Genomic DNA, 23,740 nt, shown 5'->3' on the forward strand with positions numbered 1-23,740 from the left:
ATCTTTAGAAGAACAGTATTAACAATATTCCTTTGGTATGCATCTACTTTTCTTTCCCGCTTAGCTGGGGACGTTAAATATTCTGAGCAGAATGTAAATGTTCAGAATAGAGATGCGTGAAGTTGGTAGAAAGAAACTCCAAATGAACGATGAGTCCCACTTTCATTTCCCCCTCTTACCACCCCGAAAGCTACCTCCCTGCCCTCACACACTCACCTACCTTCCTCCTCCCACAAGCATGTTTGCTAGGCATGTCAAGGCTGACATCCATCGGTGGCAGCATGAAACCTATGCCTGCAGGATCCTCCTGAGAACGGACTCAAGGCTCTGCCATTGTCCATAGAGTGCTCTCAGCTGTGAACACTAAAATCTTCATCATTCCGTTGGATTGTTTGGTAGCGTTTTAAAAAAAAAATTGTATTTTTTTTAAAACACCCTTTATTTCCTGACTGCCTCAGAGACACCAAGAATAGAATCCTTGACACATCAAATTCTGGAACCTCACCACTCACCAGGACTGTGGTTCCTGATCCAAGGAGTGTCGACTGAGAATCAGCACAGTCTCTTGAGAGTGTCCAGGCCTGGCTGCTAAGCTCCCTGCTCTGATTAGTTTGTCGAGTTCACAGTGTTCCAGAGTGCTGAAGCACAGAAATTAGGGAGGGGAGGTGGAAGGAAAATCACTGGAGCCTCTTACGATCTAACTTCCACTAACTGAGAGGAAATGTCTTATAAATAAACAACAGCAAGAGAAACAAAAAAAACCCCATCCCGTTCTGCCAGAGGAATGTACATTATTGTCTCCCGACGGAAAACTTTACACCACACCAGAATGCAGCCATGTCTCCTGAAACTACCTCCCTCAAAACAGAAAGAAAAAGAGAATCAAGAAGGAAAAAAAAATGATTTTTTTCATCCCCTTGAATTCTGTTGGGAAGTTCATGTGAGTTCCCAGTAGACAAACTAAACGAAGCAGTTTCAACAGTGTCACTGTTCCAGGATTTCTTGCAAAGGCTGCTTATTAGCAAAATTTCATTTCTGCCCAGATCATTGCTGTGCCATCCGGACATTTTCAGAAGGGAAGTTCAGGGAAGCGGGGGAGGGTACGACCGTGGAGGAGAGGAAGAAGAGAGGACAAAGGAACACTCCTGATGAACCGGAATGCCCTGGCCACGGCAATGAGAAAGCCGGCCCCCACCCACCACCCGACCACTGCTTGTTGAGGACTTGGTGATGCAGTGTGTGTGATCTACTTACTCTTTCTGCTCGGGAGGCTGAGGTTCCTACATTTCCAGCTCATGCTGGACTGTACCGTAAGCAACAAGTGAAATGAGTTCAGTGATCTCATTCTAGTCCTTCGACTCCTGTCCACATCGCTAAGCGACTGCACAGCTTGGCACAGGCCAGGATGAGTCAGCAGTCTCTGGTCATGAGAGGCCAGGCCTGGAATAGCAGGGGGGTTTAGGTCAGGAGCAAAATGAAGCAGAAAGGCAGTCTAGATGGCAGCGCTCGGCTCTGCAATACACGGAGATACTGCAGGTCAAAATGAAAGAGCCTCCTCGGCTGGGGGGTGAAGACTGTAGGATTGCAGAAAAAGGAGCAGCCGGGGAAAAACTTCGAACAGCTGCCTACCAAACATAACAAGAACAAATCAGAGTACCACAGGCAGGAAAAAAGGGCACTGCGAGAGCCCTGGAGGAGAAAAGAGGTTTGTTAAGATTTCTGGAATATTTTTTTTTTTTTCCATGTGCTCCTGCACTTGATTTAAGAAACAGTGGTTACCTATATACTATCCTGGTATTTTGATATTGCTTTCCCAATTTGGTAAGTAGCAAAACAAACAAAAGCAAAGCACTGCTGTTAAATAACAAGAAGCCTCCTACTCCATAAAAGAATGCAATTATAAATAAAAGACACGTCTCAAAGATGTACAGTTGAGTCAATAGTGTCTTTGTATAACCTGCAAAATACTGGTCACAAAATGGCTAAAGAGAAGTACTCCTTAAGTCAAGCTTGAGTGGAGGTAGAGAAGAGCTGAGAGAAAAGAGAGGGCCAAGTTCAATGGTGAAACACAAAGGACATATGATATGGTGTCCGTACATATACTCAATGGGGTCAGCATAGGTGTCCCTCAGAAATAGAGGCTTCCCACCAACAGGACTTTCCAACATCTCTCACTCTGCAGTGTTGCCGTAATACAGCAAGAGGAGAGGGAAAATAAAATATCAGAGGGAAAAACAAGGTTCAACATAACAAATCAGTCAGTATTTTGTTTGGGAGGAGGCAAATTGCCCATGAGCCAATGGATAAGGAAAAATCTTAATATCTGAAACAACCTTAGAGGAACTGTATCTGGATAAGGAGACGAGGTGGAGACTGAGAATTATCAGCAAATAATAGTGATGACCTCATAATGAGGAAGAAAGCAATCTCAAGTCAGATAGTGTGCAGCAAGAATGGCATGGAAAGAGAGTAAGATCTGCAGAGCTGGGAAACACTAGTAAAAGACTTCTTTAGACAAGGAATAATAAGGACCCACTATACATTACTAATTGGTATCTCTTAGAGATGCATACATATGTAAGATATGTCAGAACATGGAGAGTAAATTTTATTTAGTTTTCATTCCAGAGTGTACTAAATTATTTCAACACATCTTTATTAAATGCTCAGCCTTGGGCAGATGAACTCTCTAGCCTCGATTTTCTTGTCTTTGAAATGGAGTATTATCACCCTTATTGAAATATTTATAAGGACTGAAATCAGTGTTTGTCAGTCCTTATCAGAGCAGTGTCTGTCACATGGTGAGCACTCAATAAATTGCTGTTGTTTTTATTTGATTATCATATCTTCCTAAGTGCCCACTGAAAGAGTCATTTCCAGTGTTGTTCCCCTGGATTGAGTGGAACCCGTATGAAGGCTCCAGTAAAATGAGTTGAGTAACACTCCTCAGAGACGCTGCTTTAAAAAGCTAATTTCTGTCTGGGTGTGTTAGACATTATACTTGAACACAGAGGATGCTGAGAGTCTATTATGTTAAAGTCCCAATTTGGGGTATCTATATTGTCAAAGCAGCTTGAAGCTTAACAGTGTCCAGTAACTAGGAGCCTAAAAAAGAAAAGAGGGGTTTTTAGAAGGTTCTCCAAAAGCAACAGGATAAAAGTGCTATTGGCCTTGACCGCATGATGAGGGTTTTTTACCAAAGGGGAAAACTTAGTCCAGTTGATCATCCCAGCCTAATTGATTAATTGTGGGTCTGACCATCTGGCTGATGAATGCTGACACCCAGCAGTGATTACTGTGTAACACAAATCCGGATGTGCTCTCCCTGATGCCTCCCACAATAATGGCAACTCTGAACTTAAGGTTAGTTTATTCAGGCCTCTTGGCTCAATCTCTTCATGGAACAGTGGTTGTGGCAGGGAATATTTTAATAGACCTGGTCAAGCATTATCTTCTCTTATTTCAGTTACCCCCTCCTTCCCAACTCCACGCCTACCTGATCCTGAGCCCTCTCTTGTCTATAATCACTTTTCATGCAAAGCATTCCATCTGTAGTTTTCATCATACTGTCTGATTCTCTCATTTCCGGTTGCTCTATTCTGAAAAATATTTGGTTTAAAAGACCTGTACTGCTATTTCACAGGGAATCCTATTGAGACATTTTTATTGTATCTTCTTTGCTACTCTTTTGCTTTAAATTAATCTGTGCTTCCAAATTCTACGTGTGTGTGTGTGTGTGTGTGTGTGTGTGTGTGTATTTCACCTAACTCATGAGCCTGATTAAAAGGCCCATATATTGCTCAAGTTCTCCATGAGGTTAACAGAACACAAGGGTTAATAGAAGACAGTTCTTCTATCTTGAACTCACATCTGATTCTCAGTTAGGAGTGTCCTATGGAGAAGACTCTGGAACATATTTCACTGCTAGAGAAGGAAAGCTGGGCTCCCGTAAATCACAGGGATCAATAGCACTGCCACCAATCCATACCTGGAGATAACCTGCACGCAGGACAGTTTCCCAAGGAAATAAAATCTGAATGCATAAATATAAACCCTGGAGGATTATAACTGAAGGTTTTATTATTTTTTGTGGGAAGGCACGGGGGAGTAAACGGACACAAAATGTCTTGCACAAGCTTGGCCAATGAGTCACAACCAAGCAGGATCATCCATTTCCCCTCTCTTTTTCCCAGACTGATTTCCATCTCAAAATTCATCATGTTTCTTGTTCCATACAGATGCTGAATTCTTCTATATTCCAGGCTGGGTTAGTGTTAATTTTCAGTAGAGGATGGCAATAGCACGCCGAACTGCAGAGTTCCAGACTGGGAACTGGGAAATGTTTTTGGCCTGACTGTCAGTAAACAACTATGTGTCTAGGGCAAGTCAAGTCCCTTAACTCCCCAATGTCTCAGTCTCTTCATTGAAAAATGATAGGGTAGGACCACATGAACTCCATAGTCTCTGCCAACACTAAGATTCTATGGTCCTACAGCTCATTTCCTTTTTCTCTCTGGCATCAACTGCTCAACCACTCTGCTTATAGTCCTTTCTCTGCTCCCAGTTACTGATGGAAAAATATCTCCTTCATTTCCTACCCAGTATTTGGTGTTTGTAACCCCTCTCTCTCTTTTTATATTTTTTCTTTTGGTGCTAGATATTTGGAGTCAGAAACATGAGCCTAACCAGATAGATGCTTTAAATGTGAAGGCGTTTAAGGAGAATAGCTTTCCCATGTAGAGCATTTAGTAGCTCGGCATGGAGGAAGCCAGCCATCCAAAAGTGGAGCAAAGGGGCCAATTCACAAATGAGAGGAAGCCTTTCATAATAAGAGTCTCCAGACTCTTCAGTTTCGATAAAGCTAAATGCTACCACATTCTAACTACTTTTCCAATCAATCTCAGACATCATCACAGACACTTAGGACTACAAATTTGAGGCCCAGCACTGGCAGTGATGCAGTTCTTATTTCACCTCCACCATGTATTGCCAAGTAGGATTTAGGATGGCATAGTAATAAGAGCCAAGAGGACAATCTGTCATTTATTTTCCTCCAAACTTTTTGAAATTTCCCATTTGGGCTCTGTTTCCCAGTTTTAATTTGGTAACTGCCATTTTTCAGCATTTCTTTTAACAGGTTACTAATAATTTCTGATACAGGATCTCATATTTCATTTTGTGCTGCTAGAACTGCTGTTAATATTTCATCTGCCTTCACTTCAGCTCTGAATAAAGGCTGCTAGGTTTTTGATACACTGTTAACACTTTGGTTCTGGGGGATTGGATCACCAGTGTTCCTCCAGTTTTGTCCATATCTTGTTGGGTACGAGTGAGAGATTACCTGTCTCAGAAATAGCTCAGGGTGTGGTGTACATTCTAGGGATACTTCAGAGTTGTTGTTTGTTTGTTTTTTTTCCTGGATATTTGATGAAAACAAGAAAAGCAAGTTTTTGTGTTTGTTCTCCTGGGTAACTTGCTATCTACTTCAGTGTTAGTGTTCTAGAAGCAAAGGGCAGTGGTTAAGAACCAGGGCTCACAGGAAAATCTAGGTTCAAATGCTGGCTCTGAAGCTTACCACACGTATCATGTTAGGCCAGTTCCTTAACCTTTCCAAGCCTCTGTTTTTCCCCTGGTAAAACGGGGATAATAATAGTGCCCACCTCTATTGCTATGAAGATTCCATAAATTAATGTAAAGTGCTAAGGACTTTCTGAGTTCTCAGGAACTGATGGGTATCATTATTATCCTAGCATTAATAATCTACCAATTCACATCATAGTGTTATTTTGCAACATTTTTTTCAAGGTCAACGAATTACTTTTGAATCTAGACCTTTGCGGTTTGCTTTATTATAGTTCACATATAAGAAATCCTCAGTGAAATCTAGTAAAATATTTTAAAAATGGTCCTTAAAACAATGCATAGTTAAAAATAGTATATAACATCATATTATTACATCATCTTTCAATCTAGCATCAGATTCTCAAAAGTTTATTTTTTTAAGATTCTATTTCTTTCTTTATTTGACAGAGAGAGAGCGAGCACAAGTTGGGGGAGTGGCAGAAGGAGAGGGAGAAGTAGGCTTCCTACCACCCAGGCACCCTCTCAAAAGTTTTTGTTCATCTAATAGTCAGGCCTAGATAAGGTGCCCTGTACCAATGCTAATCCATTCCATAAAGAGATGGCTTATCGTATTTACTTTTCCATATTCCCAAAGAATATAGATTATTCTAATATTCTTTAGGTATGTATTAGTCAGGGTCCATTAGGAGAGAGAAACCACATAGCAATTTGAACAGGAAAAGTTTAATATAAAGAATTATTAACTATAACAGCGGATTGCAGTAATGAGGGAGTAGCTAGTAAGAAGTAAAGAGAATTCTAAATTATATAAGAATAACAAATATAAGGAGCAACCATTACTTGTAGGGCTGAGATACAGTGCCCAAGGAAGAGCCCCTCCAGCCCTGGAGTGGGATCCAGATCTTGGACCAGGCACAGATACTGATGAATGGATAGCAGGGAAATGGCTAGAGAGCTGCATTAGCAGACCTTGCGGGAAATCTGCACTCTAGGGAGCAGGAAGGCTGTTCATAGGGAGCTGTCTCATCGGAGGCACTCCACTACACAAACCACCCAATGTGTGTGTGTGTGAGTGCATGTGTACATGCATGTGTGTGCATACATGTGTGGTGGGTGCTGGGGGAGGCTGCTGGTCGCTGGGCCCTGGAGAAGCTACATGTTCTCCAGCTGCTGGACTCCAAAGCAGCTGCATGTGCTGCAAGAGCAAGGCCTTGGAGAAACTATGCATACTGCTGGAATCTGCCAAAGGAATACCCAGAAACCAGCAAGGAAAACATCTTCTTCCTGTAATGTCTCTCCGAACCCCCTACTGACAAAGTGCACTCACACCAGCTTGGAAAATAAATATATTTAAAGGACTCAGATACGTTTTTGTAGAGAAGGTAAAGAAAGGTAAATCTGGACTGGAGTGGCAATGCGTTGATAACTCAAAGTTATCATTACGTGCTCACATATTTTATAAAAATACCCACTTTGCTGATTATAATCCAATGTTCTCAATTTAACTATAATACTGTTCACCTTTACTAATAAATTGACTCTGCATAGCTAAATAAATACTGCTAGAATTAAGGAAAAAAGATTCTATTAAAAGTAGCAATACTCGGGGTGCCTGGTTGGCTCAGTCAGTTAAGCATCTGCCTTGGGCTCAGGTCATGATCTCAGGGTCCTGGGATTGAGCCCTGCATCAGGCTCCCTGCTCCTCGGGGAGTCTGTTTCTCCCTCTCCCTCTGCCCCTCCCCGCACCACTCTCTCTCTGTCTCAAATAAATAAATAAAATCTTTTTTTTAAATTTTTATTTATTTGACAGAGATAGAGACAGCCAGTGAGAGAGGGAACACAAGCAGGGGGAGTGGGAGAGGAAGAAGCAGGCTCCTAGCAGAGGAGCCTGACGTGGGGCTCGATCCGAGAACGCCGGGATCACGCCCTGAGCCGAAGGCAGACGCTTAACCGCCGTGCCACCGGCGCCCCAAAATCTTTTTTTTTAAGTAGCAATACTAGTATTTGTATAATAACCTTTTTCCCTCAAGTGCTGCCCATGTGTGTTTTGTTTATAATTTACAGATTAAGAAAAAATGTACAGAAATACTAAACTATTTTTTTATATTTTTATTTAATTTTATTTTTTAAAAATTTTTTATTATGCAGAAATACTAAATTATTAACCCAAATTAATGCATCAGTGATCCCAGTTCAGAATTTCAGCTAAACGGATAATCAGAGAGTCATTACTAACAACCCACAACTTCAAGGGAGGTAAAAATTGTCTTAATTACCATTTTTTTTCCTTTCTTTTTATGACTCCAGAATCCATGTTTGCTGTTGACTCACTTTTTGGGGGGGCTGTTAAGTATAGATTGCTATTTTTCAGAAAAATGTATCATATATTTAGTAGGAAATTTTTGCTATGGTTCCTATCTTATATTGTTATATCCTTAATATCAAACAGAGAAACATCAGGAAATGACCAATTTGGTGCATTCCTCAAGGTATACAGTGATCACTCTCAGAACTGGTTTTACATATAGACAAGGAGGTATTTTGCGGAAATACACTGGTTTACCTAATTCCTTAATTACTTTAAAAAGAGGCCTGGGGGCACCTGGGGTGGCTTAGTTGGTTAAGCGTTTGATTCTTGGTTTCGGCTCAGGTCATGATCTCAGGGTCCTGGGATGGAGCCCTGCATCAGGCTCCCTGCTCAGCTGGGAGTCACCCTCTCTCTCTGCCCCTCCCCTCCGCAGCCTTCCCACCCCCGTTTGCATGCTTGCTCTCTCTCTCAAATAAACACATAAATCTTTAAAAAATAATAATAAAAATAAAAAGAGGTCTGAAACTTTTATTCTCTAATTAGAGGTAGGTTTTTAAAACACAAACTGTTGACATTAGGAAAGGTTGTGTTAGTGAGAGGCCAAAAGCACAGAAAGCAGTTCTGTGAGAAGAGGGTCCTCTGGAGAGGAGACTATCTCTAGGCTAAGGCCACAAAGTCTGCATCTCACTCATTTACCCAGTTTTCCCCATGCCTGGCCAGAAGTAGTACTGTCTGTGCTTGATGTTATGGGAAGGACCTGCTTGCTTCCTCACGGTTGTGTTTTCTGAAAACCAGTGGTTCAGGGAGCAAAGCAAACCTCGTCAGCCTGTCTCACAATCATTGGCGGCATCGCTGCCAGCTGCAGGCAGTTGTCTTTGGGATGTTCGTCCTTTGTGTTGTGTGTTAAGGACTGAGGATAAGCCTAATGACCCTACATACGTTTGAGCCCTACCTCCCCAACAAACACATACACACACCTCTCCCTGGTGATTCCTGAGTCCAGAGGGGGATGATGACAAAGGAGAGCTGTGAGTCCATGTGAGTCAGGCAGGCGAGTCCATTTTATTTTAGTTTGCCCTTCTGTTCAGCAGGCTTTTCTGCTCTGACCCACTATACTTACCCTGTCGGCTGCTCTTACTAGCAACATGCCTTTTTAATCAGCCTTCCTGGGGTCTGCATTTGATTACAGCATTTGTGTTCTATTTTGATTCTTTTGTACTGTGCCCTGTGGTGTTAGCTTGAAAGGTGTTATTTATAAAATGAAATTCTATTGTATTGCCACTTGGATTCAAAGAGGACATATAATATTAATGCAGAATGTATTTAATAATATCTTGAATCTATTAAATCAATTTCTTCATGAGAACACAGAAATGGGGGGAGGCAAGCTGGTTAGTAACCAGGTAATAAGATTTAAGAATTACCTGAACTTTCCTTTACAAGCACTTGTGTAAGTCGACATGAGATTCATTCTCTTAACATCAGGGTTTCCAGAAGGAGGAGACTACCTTTCCTCAGCCAGCCCAGTGCGGTGTGCACCTGTTTAAACATTGAATTGTGAAGGCCAAACATTTTCCTAGGCCTTAGATGCAAATTTTTTGACTAAGGAAACCATGAGAAGAAACATGGATATGACTTTTTTACTACCTAGGAAGATTTAGGTAAAGAAGGAAATATAATCACCTGTTTCCAAGGAGCTGCTTGTAAGATTTGTTTAAAAAAAAAAAAAAGGAAATTTCTTACGTAGAGTTTTCAGGGTGAAATGTTTAGAATGATGTTTTCACCTAGCATAAGTACAGGTTTCTTTATGGCTGCTGGGCCTCTGTAGTCTGATTAGAGTGATGAAGGAGTGCCCAATTTCTTTTCACTCCTAATTTTATTTTATTTTTAAAAAAGATTTTATTTGAGAGAGAGAGAGAGAGGGAGAGTGTGCACCAGCAGGGGGACAGGGGCAGGGGGAGAGAGAGAAGTAGACTCCCTGCTGAGCAGGGAACCCAATGAGAAGCTGATCCCAGGACCCTGGGATCATGACCTGAGGACCCTGAGACACATAACTGACTGAGCCACCCAGGCATCCCCTTTTCACTTCTAATTTTAATGTACACCCAACACTGAAACATTATATCATGGTATCATTGCTTGCTTATCACAAGTGTTGCTGCACACAGCCATTCTTCCCTTAAACCTTTTTTCCCCCTGTTGATACAACTGAAATCATCAATGGCTAAGCTGCTGTTTGAACAGGGAATAAGGAAGGATCTGGTGTGGAGGACAATTTAGCCGTGGGGCCCTACAGAACTTGCTAAAAGAAACTGTCGCACCCAAGCGAAGTTGGCTGTGCAGGCCTGAATGACAGCGCCTAAATAATCATGTGTTCTCACTCACTGGCTCAGTACAGAACTCCAGGAAACCTTGGATCCAGTTTCTAATCACAAAAATGGGAATAACTATATTTATCCTTTTCTACATGCATTGGGCTTCTTTAGGGACGAATGAGATAATAGTTCTGAAATGCTCTAAATTCTCTGAAGTAAAGGTGGGATACAAATGCACAATATTATTAACATGACAGTTCAGACTCTTTTTTGGGTTCTTCAAATCTAGATATGAGAAACATTGACGGATGACTAAATTTGCACCCCTTTGGGAATAAATTATATACCCTTGTTCATAAATGACATCTCAAACCTAAGGAGCTAGGATGTGTTGGGAAATAGACGCCTCAACCTTGAATGCATCAAATTGTAAGCTACTTACATAAAAATCATGTTATTCACCTCTGTATCCATCTAGATTCTACCATATTGGTTTGCATTATGTAAGTGTTCCACTAATATTTCTTGAATTGAACTGAAAAATGAGGTCATACAATTTTAGAGCTGAAAGTAGCTAGAGATCGCAGAAGTCCAGTTAACTCATTTGGCAGATGATAAAACTGATGCCCAGATTAATTAAGTAACTTATTCAAGTACAATATTAGCAATGTTACAAGTCTTTAGAAGAGTTGTTAAAGATCTGCCACTGAAAATATATCACTCAATCAATTAAAACAAAATAGATGTTCCTTTGTCAAATAAGAAGTACTCTTCAGCTCAAATAAATCTGAAGTCTTCTAATCTAAACAGGGAGGCTGAAGCTTAAAGTAACAAGTAAACTTCATTAAATGGCCATAGACCATAAGTGTGCTAGAAATGCCAAGTGACTAAAGCTGCCTATTTTAATACTATGCCTATCGCCCAATCTGTTGGCATATTTCTTAGGTAAAATCAAGGCTGTACAAACAAAAGGTAATGTCAAATCTTTGAAATTATGTGGGATTCATGAAGGTGCAATTCAAAAATGAACTTATTTTTATCTATTATTTCAGTCTACTATTAAGCCATATTGTAGACTGTAAACCAAATTTAAATTCTACATTTTGGGAAGTAAAATAGGACAAAACACTTTATCCTTTGTTAAATTGAAAAAAAAAAAGCAGGCCTAGAGTGAGAAAGGCAATTTCCCTTTGGTGGAAGTTACTTGTATAGTATTTGCAGAAACAAGTTTGTTTAACTCTTGGCTCAGATGTCTGGTTAAATTAGCACCATAACAATAAAAGCCAGTCAAATTATCCTTTTGATTGATTTGATTTCTTCTTCTTTTTTGGGGGAGGGCAGTATTAAAATTTTTTCCTTTCTTTTATCTTAAATCAATCAAAACATTTAAATTATTAATTAGAATGTAAACAATTTGTAGTCAGGGTTATTTTCATAATCTCCTAAAAACTGCAGCAGGGTGACTGGCATACAACAGACACTAAATAAATGTAAAATTTCAATTGTTGTAGAGTAGTCATCTAGGAAATCTCCAATGAGCTACGTTTCCTTTTTCCAAAGCTCCTAGCACACTGGAAATCCCTGAAGGTCACAGAGAGCAGAACTTGGAGCAAAAGGAGCAAACAACAGTAGCAGGCTTGGTGCTTCTAAGACGTGGAGGGCCTGTCGGGCACTGCTGTTTGTGTATTACCAAAATTGGATTCCACAAACATAATCAGGCTTTCACAGATCAAGTTCAATTTAGTAACTTGGCATTTCAGCCTCCACTTCTTGCTCTACCTTGCTTAGGCATCCCAGGTTCAAATCCTTCCCAACAAGTATTCTAAAGTATAGCCGGACTGTATTAGTGTTTGCCTTTATCCTGGTATTGTCAAGGGAGTCCTAAATTTTAAATTTTCTTTTCTGTTATCTCCATAATTTGTGAAGTCATGTCTGGACTTCTGGGTTGGAATATTACGCATTCATTTACTATGATTCAATAAGCATCTACTGTGTGTGAGACACTAGGAAAATAAATGGAAATAAGGCTTACTTCCTGCCTTCAAAGAACTAAGGAATCACAATGCAGTGGTTACTTTGCAAATATAGCATATATGTTCCTGCTTTTAAGCTTTTGTTCTTCCCTTAGTTGGAGTGTCCTATTGTTTTTCTTTATTGATCTAATTGCTTTAGTTATCCTGTGTTCTACCTCCATATAAATCATTTTGTAGTTTTTGTGGTCCACATTAACTTTCCTTTTGTTTTGCCTACACAGCTAGAGTTGACACTCTTGCCTACCCAATACCCATTCCCCCAGTTCTTCCTAGCTACAGACCCCTATTTTGTTCAGAATGGCAATGTGCCCAGTCCTGCATGATGAGTTATGATATTTCTGAGCCAATTATGACAAATCTGTTCCCTGATTTCCCTGCCTCCCTAGCAACCAAGGGTGGCTTTGGGACCCAGTTCTACTAAGATCTATGTGGCAATCTGCTGGCTTCTGAGAAAGCGTTTTCTTTTTTGATAAAGATAGAGGTAAAAGGCCAATCCTTTGGCATCTCCCTTCTTCCCTCTTTTTTTTTTAAGTTGGTATTTAAGTTCCAGTTAGTTGACACACAGTGTAATATTAGTTCTAGGTGTATGATATAGTGATTCAACACTTCCTTACAACACCTGATACCCCTACCCCTCTTCCTTCTTTGACCACAGACATGATGCTTGGAGTTGCAGCAACTATTTGGTGATCCTAAAGCAACAAGCATGAACAAAAGGCAAAGAGATCCCCAGAGATGTTGGCCCTGACTTTATCACACACCAGTGACTCCCTACCTCTGGACTTCCTGTTCTGTGAGAAACACTAACCACTATTTGTTTAAGCCACTCAACTCAGGATTTCTGCTACTGAACATTTTTCTAACCAAGAAATAACTTTCATAATTTAAATTATCCAAACTATTCTTCTTAACCAAATGGCAAACATCAGTTACATTCTTGGCATTTAATAAATACTCATTTGCTTCACATCTTGATTATATATACTACACATTCAATACATGTAATGAAATTCTCACTCTGAAAGCAAATGGGAAAATTGTAATTATACTAAGATATGAAAAGAGAATTAAACCAGGTCAAAAAAGAAAAAAAATTCAGTCTAAAATAAGAAGTTCTATGAGAAGAATTTGTTACAACCTAGTTCAGTTACTCATATAATAAAAGAAACTTTTAAAAGTTTTCCAAAATTAGTAGAAATTTATTTTAAGTAAGAAATAAAACATTAGAATAGCCCCAAAGGGATGGATGTTTTAAAGAAGAGATCATATAAACAAGATTTCTATTAAATACAAAGAACACGATGCAATGCAGTTCCAGCTGCATTAAAACTGAGGAACCAGCCCTTGTTAAATATCACTTGCAAGGAGACACTTTCTCTGCCCCTCAGGTAGCATGAATGTGACTCACCCAGATGCTCAAGTCCTTAGCATGCTAATTAGCTTCCAAAATCTTTCACCTGAGGTTTAACCCATGAGTGAGGAAATTGTTATAGAACTTGCTTTTGGAGAAAAGACTACAGAAGTTGGGACAGAAGCTATTTTCAAGCCTTCCAAATATTACAAGTAATGGGGAACTGTTGAGAGAAATAAGTAGCTTTGGGTCATTTTAGGTTAGTGACCTTAAATATAAGGTATGATTTAATAAGGAGCCAGAGTAATCATAGCAGGAGGTGAGGAGAGAGACTCCGAACTGCCTGGAGTTAGGGAGGACTTTGGTGGCTGTTTTCAGCTGGAGCTCAAACTTCAGGATTCTGTCAGAGGCTCCACAAACAAAGGGCTGCATTATGTAATGCATCTTGTATTCCTTTGTGAACTATTCCACAACAAAGTTTCATTAGTCCTCCCCCCACCCCGGCCGATATTTTACCACTTCCAGGCTGCAACATGTCCAGAAGGGAAACTTTCTACCTCACATAAAAATTTAAAGCACAAGGAAAAAAAAAAGGACATTTTTTTCAGGAACCAAATGAAATTAATTTGAACTTTATACGGACTGGGAAAATACTTCTTAAACTAGGTGGAGAAAATTAATCTCATTTGAAAAACTTCCAAATAGTTCAGCAACAATTAGCAATAATTCAAACTCTCTCTCTCGATCTATCATTTTCTGGTAGTCTTACCCTGTTGATGGTACCACTCTCTGAGGGTCACCTTTCAATACAGCATTTTATAGGCAAAGAAGACTGTTACACTGATGATGCATAACAATACATTCTCATAAATAGTAACTTTTTTCAAATTAAAATTTATTTTTGTTCCTGTTACGAAGATGTTCTAAGATTAAACACAGTTCTATGCTACTGTATTTAGTTCTGGTATATAAAAATCTACTTTTTAGCAGCATAATTATTTTTATTAATTATTAACTTAAGACCCTTCCATTATATAATCTTATTTTGATCAGCTTTAAAAATGATTAAACTGCCGAATAGATTTTCCCTTTTAACATTTCAAATGTTGGTTTAATGTTTGTCACTTAGACTCCCATAAAAGTGGCTAAAGTTTTCTGAGGAATACTGCATAGAACATGTCCTTTGATCTGAGAGTCTGGGTTATGCATAGTCAAAGCTTAGATGGGAGCCCCCAGCTACTGAGTGGTATAAAAAAATTAGGGTTTGAGTCTCAGCAGGTGATACTTTTCCTTCTGACTTGGTCTTAAATGGATGCAACAATCCATCACCTCTTGGGCAGAACATGAGACTGAAGTGTTGAGTAGTGCTTACTATGAACCAACTTCAGGGGAGCTGGAAATCAAGACAAGTTATAGGTCGGATACAAGATTTTCATTCTGTGGTCTTTTTTCACTCAAAACGCATCACTCTCAGACACAGGATTATGTCTTGTTAAGTTGGGTAACCATATCTCCCAGTTTACTCAGAATATTCTAGTTCCAACTGTTCAAGCACAATTATTAATAGTGGTAACTTTTACTCTCAAAAGTGCCCTAGTTTGGATGATAAATTATGGGGCTATCCTGCATAGAAGTTTTAAGAGAAGTTATTTATAGCACCATTTGCAGTGATAATCACTCTCTTTAGGGCAAATTAAAATAATCACTATTGGTCAAGTTCTGTAAAGAGAGAAATAACTAAGAGTTTATTACTTTAATCCCAATGATTCAACTAGAGAGATTTTGCCATCTAAAAGTTTATTGTAAGATGAGGGTAATTTTGGGAAATCATATTTCAATGAATTATTTAGGATTCCTAATTTTAGGTAGTATTGGCTTTTTTGTTAGCCCTATTTCAAACAAGAAGGCTTATTTCCCCTTAAAATTTGTTATAATAAAAAAAGCACAAGATCTGAAATGAAATTCTTTGAATCTTGGATTTGAATCCTAACTTAACTATTTGCTCAATTGGCAAATTCAAATAATCTCTGTGAACATCATTATTATTAACCCCTTCCAAATGGTCTTTAAGGGCATTTTAGAAACCAGAAGTGAAAGAGCTATAAATACTGTAAAAAGGTAACATATTTTCAACAGTTACTATTTTTCTTAAATAATAAAACCAGCTTTTCCTTTTGCAACTTCTAGGACACTTGTATGACTGAAGAAAAACTGCCAACAGTAGCTAAGATTGAGCCACAGGTGAGAGGGGAGGGGTCTTTGGTTAGACTCTCTGCTGACATAGTTTCATCACATTTCTGGGTGACCCCTGTACTGTACATTGACATTGATGGCCCACAAAGATCAAAGGAGAAAAGACTAAGGACCTTATGTACTGAGGCCAGAAAATGAAAGGCTGAACTTTACTTTCTTTAAAAGATTTTATTTATTTATTTATTTGAGAGAGAGATAGAGAGAGAAGGCACAGAGGGAGAATGAGGGGGGAAGCAGACTGCCCACTAAGCATGGAGCCGAATGTGGGGCTCGATCTCAGGACCCTAGGATCATGACCTGAGCCAAAGGCAGATGCTTAACCAACTGAGCTTCCCAGGTGCCCTGAAAGGCTGAACTTGAAAACACAGGACTCTGGTCATAAGTTGTACTACATGTTTCATGAGTTTCTGACATAGATAATCTTTTCTCAAAAGAAAAGGAAAATGTGGCAGTAAGAGGGGCTGGAGGAGAAAGGCTAGTTCATGGAGCAGAGAGCTTTTCTTATTACCTGGCACGTTTTTCTAAGATATTCCTGGATCTCTGTACATAACGCTCCTCTTTCTTCTAAGATGTTCATGTTCTGCTCTTTCTTCTCTGAAAGTCTAAATTCTCTGGCCCAGCAAAACATTTGGGTGTTCTGACTGAATTCCTTTAATCTACCAGACATCAAAAATTATATGGGGAGTGTTTTTAGTTTTTCAGTTAGTTTTTAGTTTTTCATCCATATGAATGTAATCAATGATTTTATTTTTTAAAAAAATCTCTGAGTTTCCCCTACCTTGCCACTGACTAGAAGAGATTTCTTTAGAGCTTTCAGTAATTGCAGGAAAATTTCTTACGAATTATTCTTCAGCCCAATAATTAGACAGGTAAATACCCTAAAAGGGGAGCTAATCCGATAATGCAGGGCATTTTTGTATGTTTAAACTGGCTCCTATGAGATTGGGGATCTTGTACCTAATTTGAGGCCTCAAAGATCTTTTGGTTTGTACAAGTTTCTATCAATTAACCCTCTAACCAATGAGTCTCAATTTTAAATATACTCTGCTTGCAAAGGCAGTAGGACAAAAAGAGGAGTGAATGGCAAGAGACTGCAGAGAGGAATAGGTATCCCTGGGCTAAAAAAGAGCTCTAGATATCTTCCCCCATCCCTTGGAGAGAAAAATCTCTCTCACACGGTCCATCTATTAGAAGTTCATTTATGTTTAACAAGACCCTCTTTTAAAAAGCAAATCTGCCTTGTGAACCTGTAAACCTCCTTCACACCTTATTCTTAATTACTCTGATGTTCTAGAATATGATCAACACTTAACTGATATTGGCAATCCAGGAATGAACAAATAGCTCAGAGTGGAAAAGGGAAATTTTGGTGGAGTGGGACTGAAGGCAGCAGCGTAAGGATTTCATCTGTGAGCAATAGGGCACCCTGATATTTTGTAGTTTTCATCTAGGAGAGTGGCAGTAATTGGAGTACCACAAAAGGAACATTTTTCTTGATTGCCAATGTCTGGCTGAGATCAGAACAGGTTGGAAAACTGCAAACTTCAGGTTTTAAATACTTAGCCATAGCAAGTTAATTGAGTTTAGTCTTTATTCTAGAAACCTTTCTAGCTAATTTTTACTATCTCTTAAAACTTGGCAACCCTGGGTTCTAAAACTCTTCTGGTTCAACCTCCCAGGTTTGAAGGTCACCAGATAAATGAATTCCAAAAATAAGTGAATGTGGGCCAGTCATTTTTCATTGTCTTCTTAGTCATTCACTTCTTGTGAGATTACGGTATATAATCCTAGAACATACTGTAAACAATTTCAGAAGAATATAAAATATGTTATTTCCATATCTGTTTTAGTAAGTGGTACTTGATCTGATACCAAAAGGCTACAAAATTCGAATTAGACTTCAAGTGACTTAAGCTACAAGTCTTAGCTAAGAAAAAATTCAAGGAAAATATTTTATGACATCTTACAACATCATTAATCATCTCTCCATTTATATGAAAAATAAATATGCTAAAATCTTCACTGTTAAGAAAAGGGGTCATCTTTCCCACCAAAATGGCTATTTTTAGTTTTCATGTGGTTGGATACATTTGTAAACGATTATGTAAAAACATATGGTTGGAACATGCTTATTCCTTTATGAGTATTCCTCTTTTGAGGCTACAGAATTTTCTTAGTTGTTCCATGTGCTTTTTTGTTGTGCTGATGGCTTCTTGTTCTAAATAATTTTCTTCCTATTCTATTGTTAATGAAATGAATTCTAATAAGGAAAAAAAAGAAACCCTTTAATGAAAACCCCTTTCTTCATAGATGTGGGCTGGAAGGGATATAGGACACTGGGGGACAATAAATATGTTGCACGTTCTTCAGTTGATCCCTCTGTGGTTTATTCACCTGAATGCATTGTGAAAAGCGTGAAGCAATAGTGGGAGAGGGACTCTTTGTGTGGCTAATTTCAGTTACTGAAAAAGTACTAGACAAGTTTGTCTTGTTACCAAACATAAATATACACACATTTTTATGTTCCATCAGATCAGTGAACCCCCATTTTAAGGTATTTCGCCCATAATGAGGAGTGAAAAGTCCCAGAGGTATTAAAATTTCACAAAGCCTGAACCTGGAGTTTTGTTACATGATTCTCAGTTGACCTTTAAGTATGACAGTCAACTACTGAATTGGCATGGTTGAAATATAGTTCTTTCAAATAGTTCTTACAAATCCTCAAAAAAGATAGTAAAACAACTGAGAGGCTTTCCAGCCATTTAATTTGATTTTTTACTTTATATTTTGCCCTTACTTTCCCTTATAACACTCCACCTCTTTTCCCTACATATTTTCACTCCCATACATTCCCAATTCTGCTTGACAGTGAGACTAGTGTTGGCACATGATGGGTTCTCTACAAATGTGTATTGAATGCATGAAAAACCACCTGGGTAAATGTTATGAAGTGAACAGTAGGAAACTTTTAATTAGGCAAATTAATACATCCATAGTTTGAAGGGACATCCATGATAACAACAAAATGATTAATAATTCTAAGGATATTTAGGAAAGATGTAACCTAGAAGGTTAAAAATGAGAAATTCTAGAATTGGAAAAGAAAAAATAATAATAGCGCAACATAATTGAAAGCACAGGCAGAAGAAACCTACTATATTGTTTATTAAAACATTAAATGGAAAGACTGAAATTAGAATGCTAGTTGGTATTATTATATCAAAGCAGAAAGTTATTTCTTGTTGCTATAACTCTGGAGAGAATAAATTCTCCAAAGCCACCAAGAACAGAATAGGAGAAATGTTTGGAATTTAAGAGTTGCAGTAGATAAAAAAGCTAGATTTTCAAGGTTTGATTTGTGTGGTAGCCAGCTTCCAAGATCACCCCCTCTGATCCCTGCCTCCTGGCATTCACACGCTTGCATATTTTGCCTAATTGTACCAGGTTGGCCTGTGTAACCAATATAATGTGGTAAGAGTGGTGGTATCTGACTCTCAATGCTGGGTCAGAAAAACCATTACTGTGTCTTCCTAGTTGTTTCGGTCATTCACTCTGGAGAAGTCAACCCCTAATGTCACGATCCTATAGAAAGGTTCACATGGTAAGGAACTGAGCCCAACAGTCAACACTAATTTATGAGCCTTGTGAGTGAGTCACCATGGAAGCGGATCCTTTAGCCCCAATCTAGCCTTCAGATGACTTCAATCCCTGCTGACATCTTGCCTGCAACATCATGAAACGTTTGAAACCAGTACCACTTCAATAAGCTGCTTTTGAATTCCTGATAATGAGAGATAATACATGCTTATTACTTGAAGTCACTAGGTTTTGAGTTTTTTTTTTTTTTTTTTTTTTAGCAACAGGTAACTAATGGAGTGATTATGGCTTCCCACCACCCCCACCCCTCAGGTGAACAGAATTGGATTGATCATAATCCTTGGCACATGATGCATATTCATTATTGGTCCATGCTTGGCCTACTTTAATTCATATAGTGGGCTATTTTTTTTAATGAATTAATAAACACCAGCAAACTAAGTCCCTAAAAGAAGAGCTAGGAGCTTTATAATAACCTACATCTTTCCATACAGTTTGCCCCATCTCATATTCTTGCCTCTCCCACCTAAGATAACCATTATCCTGATTCTTATGTTTACTATTTGTTTTCCTTTCCATATAGTTTTATCATGTCTATAGGTATGCCTAAATTTATGTTTGTGTATATACATATATCTGTATATAATATGTATCTAATATGTATATATTTTGATTGCTTTTAACTTTATAAAATGCTATTATGCTGCATATAATGCTTTGAGATTTAATTATTTTTACTAATATTATATTGTTAAGGTTTATCCACATTGTTGCATATCACTGCAGTTCATTTTGTGTCTAATTATTGATGTTGCCAAGGTAGTTAGTAATACAGAAAAATAAGACTAATAAGGCTTTACATCACAGAATTATGTAGTTGTGGGTGGGCAGGATAAAGCATATTTAGGATATAATTTAAATAAATTCATGAGCTCTAAGCATAAAAAAACAACCCAGAAAATTACTTTAGAAGTTAAAAAATTCTTTTCTTATGGATAATAGCATGCTTTAGTAATGTATACACATTCATTTCAAATATAATACAATTTATTACACACACACACAAGCTATGGATTCTAGAGATGTTTGTTGATGTGAATTTTTTTTAAGATTTTATTTATTTATTTGAGAGAGAGAGTGAGAGAGGGAGTGCCCTTGTGTACAGGAATGGTGGGGGAAGGGCAGAAGGAGAGGGAGAAGGTGCAGAGGGAGAGGGAGAAGGTGTAGAAGGAGAGGGAGAAGCAGGCTCCCCACTGAGTAAGGATCCTCATGCGAGGGTCGATCCCTGGGATCATGACCTGAGCCAAAGGCAGACACTTAACTGACTGAGCCACACAGGCGCCCCATGTTGAAGTGAATATTATAAAATTCAAAGACCTATGAAAATATCGTAAGAGTTGCCTATATAAAAATAAAATGCTAGTGTTCCGAAGGACTCATTGCTAGAGACTACATTGGTGAGTGAATGCCAAAGATGATCTATGGTTTAAGAATTCATATAATACATTTGTATGTAAATAATATTTATGTACAGGAATTTTCTTTACTACCAACTATTCTCAAACACACATACATTATCAAAGAATTCTAAATATGATTACTTAATGTTTACCTCAAATCTTCACGAACACAATTTAAAATATTACTGACAAATCTAATTAATTATATATCCAAATGGTGAGGGTCCCTCAATCTCACCTCTTAGCTTCTTGCCAGTCATTCAAAGACCGTATTCCTTTGTCTTGACAGCACTATCCAGAAATGAGCCTTATTTTTTAATTCCAGAAACAAGTATATTTGTGATAGCCAACTATTTTCTGGTATCTTTCTGGCTGACATCAGTTTGCAATGGATAGTATTGTTGAATGTCAAAGTTATTTTATTTTAATATTATCATTAGTACTCCTGCATCCCCCACCCCTGCCACCCGTGCCCCATGGAGGTATGTTGATTCATGGAGATTTAATAAGTCTCCTTAAGCTAAACAGACTTCCAGTACAAGTAAACATTTGCTATATAGTAGCCGAATTAACTTTATCCATTAAATCAGGATCACTTTAGCCATTTGGCTTCAGCAAACAGACACACTTTTCTCTGACTTGACACAATTACTAAGAATGTATGTGAAAACTATCTATAAAGCAAGAGATATTTCATTCTCAGTTCTTCACTAGCAAATGATGTAGCTTTAAGGAATAGAAGGAAAAGAAATATTGATGAAATAGAACCCTCAACTCTAGCACAAAGTCCAAAGCATGGAGCATGTCAGAAAAGAATGCAGAGGATTAGCAGAATTACTGAAGGTGATCAGAAGTGCTGACAGAGAAGAGCTACCTTTTTTTTCCTTATTCATTTCCTTAAGACCCTTTATAAAAAAAATAGGGCATACACATTTTAAGAATAGATTTTTCTAACTGGGGATGTACTTTATGGTGACTAATATAACAAAATAAAAATTATTTTAAAAAAAAGAATACATTTTTCTCAAATTTCTCAGTTTTCCAAAATCTCTACCCAAGAAAGAAGGACTATTTGAAAACCAGCTAAGTGGGAGGATGATAGCAGTCTGTAGGCCACAAAGGAGGCTACCCGAGCCAGCTCTTGCCTTGATGCCTTCCCTCAGTAGGCTTGTGGTAGGTGGGAGAAATTTGGAAAATTTTCGTAAGGGAATGAAAACAAGTGGAAGCCGTGGTTCAAAGACAGTGAAAGACATATCTTTTCTTCCTTGTACTAGAGTTTGTATTTGGTGGAGGAAAAGTCTACTTCCTTCTAATGAAAACTTCTCCTTCCTACTGAACACTCAACTGGGAACATTTGCAAATAGCCAAGGCACAAGGCAACAGCCAATGGCAATGGGAAAGAGAGACCAGGTTTAAGATTTGCTTTGGAGGTCGATGTGGTAAAAACAAGCTATATTGTACAATAAGCCAAAAAAGAGAATAATCTCTTTCTTCAAGTCTATTGTATAATTTAGAGTTTGTTGACTTTTATACTGTAAATGTAAAAAACCCCAAAAGTTTCATTCATCCTCCTGTAATGACACCAATCTAATTTGCTATTAAATTTCCTTTCAAATGCTCTATTTTGTTTAGTTATAAGGGATTTGATCCCCTTAAACTTTCCCAGAAAGTTTGTATGGAAGTCAGTTGCTAAGGACATTCTTAGGGGAACCTACAAAATGTTGCAAGATAAATAACCTCAGTACAATATGAAGATTAAGTAAAAGGGAAGGTTTAAGAGTTACCTTGGAAAGGAAAAGAAAAGATTTAGAATTCTGGACTAGAATTGCTAGTCAATCACTGATGGAAAGGAACTTAGTCAAGACAGTTTTACACTTTCCAGGAAGGGAGGACTTCTACATTTTTCCTCTTGGGAATAAAGGTAAGAGTTTTATCACGGAGAGGAAGCCAGAGAGGAATGTTCATCATCTCTCTCCCCCACCCTACCTCCATAAACACATACACACACACACAGACAGGCACACACACGCACACACACCCTTCCTTTTCTTCTTCCTTCCACCTCCACAGCTCTTCCTTTGGTGACCGAAAGATAAAAGACCTTAAAATAATAAGCCGTAGGGGACAACTGGGAAGTCTCAGTAGTCTAACGTGAAGTTTAACATCTGGAAAAGGCTTTTGGCAATTTACTTTGGTTGAGTGAAAAAGCAACATGATAGGAAAAGCATAGATTTAGGATCAGGCAGCCATGAGTTTGAAGCCATGAGTTTAAACTTCAGTTTAGTCATCGCTAAAATGATGATTACCTATGGAATCTGTGTTACATATACCATGCAGGTACTCAGTCAGTACTCAGTATTTTTCTAGTAGCTCTTCAAACTGCATATGGAGTAAGGAGCTAGTAAACAACACATTTATGTGGAAGAAAGGAAAGAGATTTAATCCTGAGAGCATTCGCTGTCTCTAACAGTCATTTGATGATTGACCAGATGGTACTTTGTTGACATCATTTACTAATTGATGAAATGTTAGGAGTGGAAGAAAAAAGATTAATCTCTAATTTCTATCAATTGAAAAAAACTAACGACCAGAACTAAGAAACAGAAGATAATAGGAGATTATTTTTACGGGTAATCCTTCAGAAATTTTTCACAAACATATGGTGTTTAGCGTTCTCACATTACAGAAGATATTCTCTACTTATACTTTGATCTGGTTGTCCACCAGAAGGGTAAAAAGTATATTAAGTGTAAATTTTAACTAAATTTTGTGCTATGTTTTGATTAGTTGTTTTACCTGTACTATTGGATTTGCTATGACATTCCCTCCATTATTATCTC

General features: G+C 38.3%; 1 protein-coding gene across 29 annotated transcripts in view; it reads right to left on the bottom strand.

Annotated features, from left to right (window-relative positions):
- The window catches only part of ZBTB20 (zinc finger and BTB domain containing 20), a 761,796-nt gene that overhangs the window by 285,039 nt on the left and 453,017 nt on the right, over positions 1 to 23,740 (bottom strand). For 5 of the 29 annotated variants that reach the window (XM_034659216.1, XM_034659170.1, XM_034658399.1 and 2 more), the window contains exon 1: positions 1,255 to 1,440. The exons of 23 other annotated variants lie outside the window; for them this stretch is intronic. The gene's annotated coding sequence lies outside the window, so the exon portion shown is untranslated. Of the gene's footprint in view, positions 1 to 512; positions 1,441 to 23,740 lie in introns of those variants that run through there. One more of the 29 variants, XM_034658259.1, reaches the window with a different exon arrangement.

Source organism: Ailuropoda melanoleuca, chromosome 1 (assembly GCF_002007445.2).
Source record: "Ailuropoda melanoleuca isolate Jingjing chromosome 1, ASM200744v2, whole genome shotgun sequence".
Classification (NCBI taxonomy): domain Eukaryota; kingdom Metazoa; phylum Chordata; class Mammalia; order Carnivora; family Ursidae; genus Ailuropoda; species Ailuropoda melanoleuca.